Consider the following 8,552-nt stretch of genomic DNA (forward strand, 5'->3'; position numbering starts at 1 on the left):
CTGCGAGTGATGTGGGATTATTGCTTTTCGCATACTCTGCACTGCGCGGCTTCCTTTTTCCCATAACATTGAATCTGCGGGTTCTTTGAAACATGGATGGCTTCCTTGTCTATCTCTTTCAACGTGAGTCTACTTCTCATCGCTTCCCCTATTTTCTTTTGATGTGTGAGAGCTTGTGTTAATATGCCTGTTGCTTTTAACTTTTTTGCTTGCATTTTATCTCTGTCTTTTCTTTGCGCAGGGTTGCTTCACTGGTGGCGTGAATCTTTATTTCAAGTCGATGCTCTGCCCTTATCTAAGGCACTTCTTCTATCTGCCTACATGGTCTAGATCTCTATGAAGTCAACAGCATGGTCTAGATCTCTATGAACACAAAATTTTGTTTTCTTCTACGAACCAGAAATGAAACGCAGTCCCTTCTCAAACACATTTGCTAGATCTTGCTTCACTCAGGATCTCAAAACATCTTCACAAGGGCATTATTTTTGTTTCAAATAGTGCAATCTGTACACATCTCTCATACCAATTTTCAGTGAACAATCTTGGATGTAAACTTCTTTGCATGTCCTGGTAAACCCATACTCGGAGGTTTTTGATGACTTAATTATTTTCCGAAAGGGCGTGCTTGAAAATCTAAATGCAATCACCAGCTTGGCCCAATGGTGGCAGAAAAATAATTCATTTTCCTATGCAGAGGAAAATACCTTGGTGCCTTAAACTGCCAATATAGATTGCCCACACTTTGCATGGATCTCCAATGTCTATGGGTGTGCTATATTTTCCCACACAAAAGGAATGTACTAGTTTATCAATTTCAATCCAACTACATCTGGGCATCTTTTTGATTCCTTTATCTTTTATCAAATTTCTTAAAAGAAAAACATAAATCGTGGCATCTGTAGGGTTCTGCTCAAAAAGATGAGTTGCTGCAAATACTCCTAATCCTAGATTTCCATGTGGTCTACATGCACCAAGCAAACACATCCACACAAATGCCACAGGCTTTATTGGCATTTTTATTATATAGCTTAGAGTTTCCTTAAGATAGCTAGCACGGCTAAGAAGGTCGATCATGCAAACATAGTGATCAGTTGTAGGTACAATGCAATAAGAATCACATATGCCATTGAAGTATTTGCAGCCCTCATCCACCAGACCTGCATGGCTGCATGCTAATAAAACACAAGCGTGGCTTAAATGATCAAGATATCTTCCAGAGTGCTTCATTAGTTCAAAGAGTTTCAAGTCATCCTTGCAAAAACCATTTTGTGCATACCCTGTAATCATTGCAGTCCATGAACCTACATCTCTTTGAAGCATTTTGCCAAACAGTTCATTTGCCTTGTGTAAGATTCCACATTTTGTATACATGCCTACTTCAAGGATTTCTAGGACACAACATAATGGTAGAATCCATTTAGGCTAGCCAATCACAGGATCAAAGTTATAACATGCCGAACAGGGGTACGGATCAATCTGGATACCTTAGCCGTAACAAAACAATGCAAACTGAGTTTTTGATCATGTTTAGCAAACTAATCAAATAGATTTGACATGATCTCAAAATTGGAACATAGGTTCTCTATTATGGACACTAAACATCCCCAAAGTGACTAGTCATGACATAGTCCTGGGTAAAAGATATTCAAATGCAAACTGGGCCTCTGATCGCTATTTGACACTTGGTAGAATTGCAAATTTTGACACTAGCTCAAAATGGGACTTCACAGAATGATTTGGGATGGCAAAATAACATTTTGGATCATATGCATATGTCAAATGAAAGGTGTTAAGCCACTCAAACACCATCTAGGCCTCAAGCTACCAATTGACCACATGCATAAAAGGCACTTTAGGACATGATTTTCCAAAATTTTCAAAATGTGACTAAAAATGAAACATGAAATTTTCAGTCCCAACAGTGGCTCTGTCTGGGGATGGATGCCCCTTGCAAGCAAGGCAAGGATTTAGATCTCTGGGAGAAGCAGACCACACAACTAAACATCAAAACTCTGTTGAACAGCTTCATTGAAAACAGGAAAACTACTCTTAACTATGTACAAGAGATGGCCCCAAGCCCCCAAAAAGTTTTAGAACTCTTTACCTCTGTCATACACCTTATTTTCATTGACATTCTCCTGAGGAAAACTGAAACTCTCATTCTTCCTTGTCTTACCCAACACATCATTATTCACAATCAGCTCAATAGGCAAAACAAAACTATCATCATCTTCATAGTGCGAATAAAAATCAAACATACTTTCTTCATCTTGCCCACTATGAAAAAATGGATTAGCATGACCATAACAACTGATATCAAACTGAAACTGATCACTACTAATTGAATCATGGATTCTTTCAGCTGGAAAAACAAAGTGCTCATATTCAACTTCATTCAACGAGTTACATGGAGCAGATTGTAACTCACCTTGGGCCTTCATAAATGAAGAGTATGTGAAATCTGATCGTTGCCTACTTGCAACCATGTTACTCTTTGAATTAGATTCATCCTTTGCTGAAACCTCTTCACATTCAAACAACTGATTAGTCACCAAAATTGAAAACTCATTCTAAAAGTGCTGATCCAAACTATGCTGATCATTATTGCTTTCTTCATTAGACTGAATGTCAGAATATACCTTGAACTTATCTTTACATGACTTACCAGCACATGAAGAAAATCTATAATCTGATTGACAACCTTCACTATTTTCCTCCTCATCATATGAAAAATCAAAAAAATGTTCAACAAGATCAACATGAAAAGAACTTGAAATGGCACTGACCTTCCCAGAATTAACATTTCCTACATCCAGAAAATCATCATGTGCAAAGACATTTGAGGAACTATCACCTACACCTCCAAGATCTGATAAGAATTGTTTGAATTCTACCTTCTTTTCTACATCAAACTTTGGGGAATTGATTTGACTGAATGAGAAAGCATTATGAGAGAAAATATGAAGATCCTTAGAGATATTTACATGCTTTTCAAACTCAAGAGCCAACAAAGTAGAGATTTCATCAGAACTCAAGAAGACTGCCCCACAAATCTTCTCCTAGCTATGATTGTCATCTGGATAACATGAAGAACTTACAACAGCAGGATCCTTAGTGTAACAATCTGGAAAAATAGAATTATTACAACATTCTTTCTTATCATGGAAATCATTGGATCTACTGTTGTTATAACTTTCTTCACCTTCATATGTACTGTAACTTAATTTATCTTCTCTTTTATATCCATCCTCTTCATGCTGATCGCTATTACCTGATTCATTAACATTTGAATCCACCTCTTCACAATCGGAAGATAGATTATCTTGCTCTATGGACTCATTGTATTCATTACTACCTTGGCTTTCAGCACACTCATTATCATCAAGAGACATAATATGAAATCTGTAATCATCATCTTCCATCTCCTGAATGAATCTTTCAATTTGTAAAAACTTTTGTAATCTTATAGGTGCTGGCCAATTGACTGAATTGAGTACTAGAACATCAAGGAAAACACTAGGCAGTGAAGATTCTTCAGGTCTACAATGAAAATACATCTTACTGATTACTGACTTAAGCCTTAAATAACATTGTTCGATACTTAGACCTTGAGTACTACCTACTTCAGTTCTTATAATATTGATAATCCTTTTGTAAACCATTGTGTTCAACATAGCAATGTTATTATTCACAGTTTCTAGACTCTTAGAATTTGGCAACCTAATCTCATATCTGAGATCTAACTCCAGATCTGACTCCATTATAAAACAAAATTTTTACCTCTTCTTTCTAGTGCTGAAAATCACTAAATAGAGGCAACTTTTTTAAACACTTGACTTCCATGAAAAGAAGCATGAAAATCAAAATACCTCCAATGCTGATGCTAAACTTCAATCTGCTGATTTGGCACAGGTGCAAGACTGGAATTCCTTCACACCACTGATCAAACTTTGTAGAGTCGCCACCTCTTGCAAGAGGAATAAAATAATCACTACTATGATCTACTTTTACATTTCAATTATTTATAACATCAGATTGCAACCAGCACTTAAAAACTTATCAAGAATTTAAAAATCCTTTTCAAGAAACTACCAAAAGCTTCAGATCTGCCCATACAACTTAAAGTCCTTCAAAATTTTGCAATGAAATCAACTAGGAACAAACTGGTACAGAGATTTGAGAGTCGCCACTCACACTTGGTGAGAAATAAAACATAGTTTTTCACTTGAGAAATCTGAACTAGACCTTCAATGTAGGAGAAACTTGTAGATCACTGACATCTTGAAAAGAATTTACACTTTATAAACGAATTCTTGACTCTGAAACTTTCTCAACAGTATTGGCAAACTAGACTGATTGAAGATAGACCTATGATAGTCATAGAACACAATTTTCATCCAATTTTACAACCTACTGCTGATCATGAATAAAGCTTAACAGGGGAATATTAAACTTCAGCAAAGAAAAGGGAACACATCTTGCTCTAGATTTGCTATATCCAATCTGTTTCATGGCAGAGATTTTTATTCTTTCTATATGCAACTCCCCAGTAGAGTTGCCATTTTGTTGGTGTTTTAAAATGTTACCCATTTCCAATTACCCTGATGTGAATATGACACATCTAGGGGCAGCTAACTCCCATTATCAACACATCCATTCAGACACCAGGCCAACTATAAGGCATGACCCTTCTTCTACTTCAAGCTCTGCAAAACCTAGGTAGGTAGACATGTAGATTCTTTATATGGTACCAGTTGTCAAAGCATACACTGAATCTAATATAAAGTAGATAAAACTCTTATTTCTCCTAATAACTTATGAAATAACATATATCTGCAGTAGCTAGATGCAAAACAATGAAATTCGTAAGCTAAGTGAGGGCATTCTATTTATAGCTCTTCAACATGAAAGGGAAATTCATTTGATTAAAGATGTTGATTCAACAAAACCTCAAAAATGCAATAGTATAACCAGTGATCCTATAAATGATCAGTGCCTAATCCATTGGGCAATTCCATGAATTCAAAACATACATCTGTGACATCAGGACATATCTCATATACTCAGACATTAGATCTATCCAACCACCTTGTGATTTAGACATCAATGTTCATTCAGGTCTCATTCTCACAAAATATCCTTCTCAAACAACTAGTAACCTTGTTTAAACATATTGAGCATTTACTTGGCCCTTTGGTCCAATAGCAAGATACATTAAACATACAACCTAAAAGGGATGCAAATGGGTCTCAAATCTTTGTTCCAAAACCACATAAGACTTACAGATTGTTGAGATAGGAGACAAGAACCATAACAAAACTAGTGAGATTGTTGCTCATATGTATTCATTTCCTTGAAACTATACATTCAAATGCATAAGATTAAAACATGAAACAACCTAATATCTTAGAACTATCTATATTATCTCTACAATACTGTTCACATGAGAGTTCTGCTGAAGAAAATGGTGTCACAGTCATGCAAACATGTCAAAATACTAGAACCAATGGTCTCACAGTGCAAAAATTGGGATCCCAAATGGTATCACAGCAATGAACTTTTTTCTTCCCAGAAACTGGAACCAACTGGTTTCTCAGTGACAAAAACTGGAACCATCTCAAAGTATCAGAGAAAGAAAGATATAGACAAGAAAGAAATCCTGGATCTGTTCTGAAAATGACAAGTGTCCACTTGGAATCCCAGCTTGTGCAACTGAAAACCTCTTTCTTCTTTCATCCCTTCTGATCTAATTTTGTTTCATCATTAATCTGTAACAAACTTGCAAAATATCCTTGCCTAATGATGAAAACCCTTTACTTGCCAAAATATCTGATTGCCCCATGAAAAAGCCAGTGAAAATGAGTTTTTACTAAGTAAATCAGAACAAATTCGACCCTAACTGCATTTCCATTGCCTTCTACTGATATCCAGGTCATTATCTTGATAAAAAACAAATGTGAACTTCCTGGTATGAATATGGTTGTACTTTAGGTACCTGATAGAAAACCTCGTGTAGCTCAAACTAACTAATACCTATGCAAAAACCAACTCTAGAATTGCAAAGTTCATCTTCTCTCGATTCTGACGATATATAACACTTCATATTTTGGTTACCAGAAGTGCCTGAAATTGCCATTTGAAAATGTCCCCTCTGGCTATAAAATGCTTAGGTCTGCAACTCATATTTAAAATTTCAAAAAATTTAAAATACTCTAAAGTCCAAACTTTAGAATATATCCTTTATTTGATTTCAAAAGCCTGAATGTGACTTCAAAAAATGGGAAATAATAAAAAATTATTTTTATTTGCCTTCATATTTCCCTCTCCTTCCATTTGGGTCAACCAGCTTTTGCCATGTTGCGCCCTTTTATTCACTCATGCTATGTCGCTATGGTAACTAGTGAGCAACTTTCGATAGCGACATAGCACCTACCGTCAGATTTGTGCCACGTGGCGTGATCTGGTGCAATCTTGAGACCTGCTCGGCGCATGACCTTCTATTCTCTGCCACATGTCCAAATTTAATTGGCCTGTACTGCCACCTCAGCACGCTGACAGAGTCACCATGTCATCACCTGACCCGGGCCTACTGCCACGTGTCGCAAGCTTGCTATCTCGCTATGGTAACCGGTGAGCACTTCCGGTTGGTGAGTTAGCGACACCCGCTCGATCAAGACACATGTCACCATCTCCTTCCTCGGTCTATTTCTTGTCACCTCATCACGCCGATTAGTTTGTTTAAAATATTGCTTTGTCATGCTGACGTCAATCCACCTCATCCGGGTCAGGTCCCACTTTAATCGCTCATGGCCTCCACAAAAAGTGCTTTGTCTTTAGGCATAATGCCTTTTGCATGCTATTGTTTTTAAATATTAAAAGGTACCCTCCTACGAGTGATGCAGGATTATTACTTTTCGCATACTCTGCACTGCGCGGCTTCCTTCAACCCTTAACGTTGAATCTGCGGGTTCTTTGAAACATGGATGGCTTCCTTGTCTATCTCTTTCAACATGAGTCTACTTCCAATCACTTCCCCTATTTTCTTTTGATGTGTGAGAGCTTGTGTTAATATGCCTGCTACTTTTAACTTTTTTGCTTGCATTTTATCTCTGTCTTTTCTTTGCGCAGGGTTGCTTCACTGGTGGCGTGAATCTTTATTTCAAGTCGATGCTCTACCCTTATCTAAGCCACTTCTTCTATCTGCCTACATGGTCTAGATCTCTATGAACTCAGAATTTTGTTTTCTTCTATGAACCAGAAATGAAACGCAGTCCCTTCTCAAACACATTTGCTAGATCTTGCTTCACTCAGAATCTCAAAACATCTTCGCAAGGGCATTATTTTTGTTTCAAATAGTGCAATCTGTACACATCTCCCATACCAATTTTCCATGAACAATCTTGGATGTAAACTTATTTGCATGTCCTGGTAAACCCATACTCGGAGGTTTTTTATGACTTAATTGTTTTTCCAGAGGGCGTGCTTGAAAATCTAAATGCAATCACCGGCTTGGCCCAATGGTGGCAGTAAAATAATTCATTTTCCTATGCAAAGGAAAATGCCTTGGTGGCTTAAAGTGCCAATATAGATTGCCCACACTTTGCATGGATCTCCAATGTCTATGGGTGTGCTATATTTTCCCACACAAAAAGCATGTACTAGTTAATCGATTTCAATCCAACTACATCTGGGCATCTTTTTGATTCCTTTATCTTTTATCAAATTTCTTAACAAAAAAACATAAATCGTGGCATCTGTAGGGTTCTGCTCAAAAAGATGAGTTGCTGCAAATACTCCTAATTCTAGATTTCCATGTGGTCTACATGTACCAAGCAAACACATCCACACAAATGCCACAGGCTTTATTGGTATTTTTATGATATAGCTTAGAGTTTCCTTAAGATAGCCAACATGGCTAAGAAGGTCGATCATGCAAACATAGTGATCAGTTGTAGGTACAATGCAATAAGAATCACATATGCCATTGAAGTATTTGCAACCCTCATCCACCAGACCTGCATGGCTGCATGCTAATAAAACACAAGTGCGGCTTAAATGATCAGGATATGTTCTAGAGTGCTTCATTAGTTCAAAGAGTTTCAAGGCATCCTTGCAAAAACCATTTTGTGCATACCCTATAATCATTGCAGTCCATGAACCTACATCTCTTTGAAGCATTTTTCCAAACAATTCATTTGCCTTGTGTAAGATTCCACATTTTGCATACATGTCTACTTCAAGGATTTCTAGGACACAACACAATGGTACAATCCATTTAGGCTAGCCAATCACAGGATCAAAGTTATAACATGCCGAACAGGGGTACGGATCAATCTGGATACCTTAGCCGTAACAAAACAATGCAAACTGAGTTTTTGATCATGTTTAGCAAACTGATTAAATGGATTCGACATGATCTCCAAATTGGAACATAGGTTCTCTATTATGGACACTAAACATCCCCAGAGTGACTAGTCATGACATAGTCCTGGGTAAAAGATATTCAGATGCAAACTAGGCCTCTGATCGCTATTTTTGACACTTGGTAGAAT

At 37.2% G+C, this 8,552-nt stretch overlaps 2 pseudogenes; both read right to left on the reverse strand.

Annotated features, from left to right (window-relative positions):
• Positions 1 to 678: 678 nt before the first annotated feature.
• LOC149540851 (pentatricopeptide repeat-containing protein At2g03880, mitochondrial pseudogene) lies at positions 679 to 1,371 on the reverse strand (annotated as a pseudogene).
• Positions 1,372 to 7,662: 6,291 nt separating this feature from the next.
• On the reverse strand, positions 7,663 to 8,229 carry LOC149540852 (pentatricopeptide repeat-containing protein At2g13600 pseudogene; annotated as a pseudogene).
• Positions 8,230 to 8,552: the final 323 nt, after the last annotated feature.

The sequence above is a fragment of the Cupressus sempervirens genome, chromosome 9, assembly GCF_028749045.1.
Source record: "Cupressus sempervirens isolate cs-2001-9-10 chromosome 9, ASM2874904v1, whole genome shotgun sequence".
Taxonomy (NCBI): Eukaryota; Viridiplantae; Streptophyta; class Pinopsida; order Cupressales; family Cupressaceae; genus Cupressus; species Cupressus sempervirens.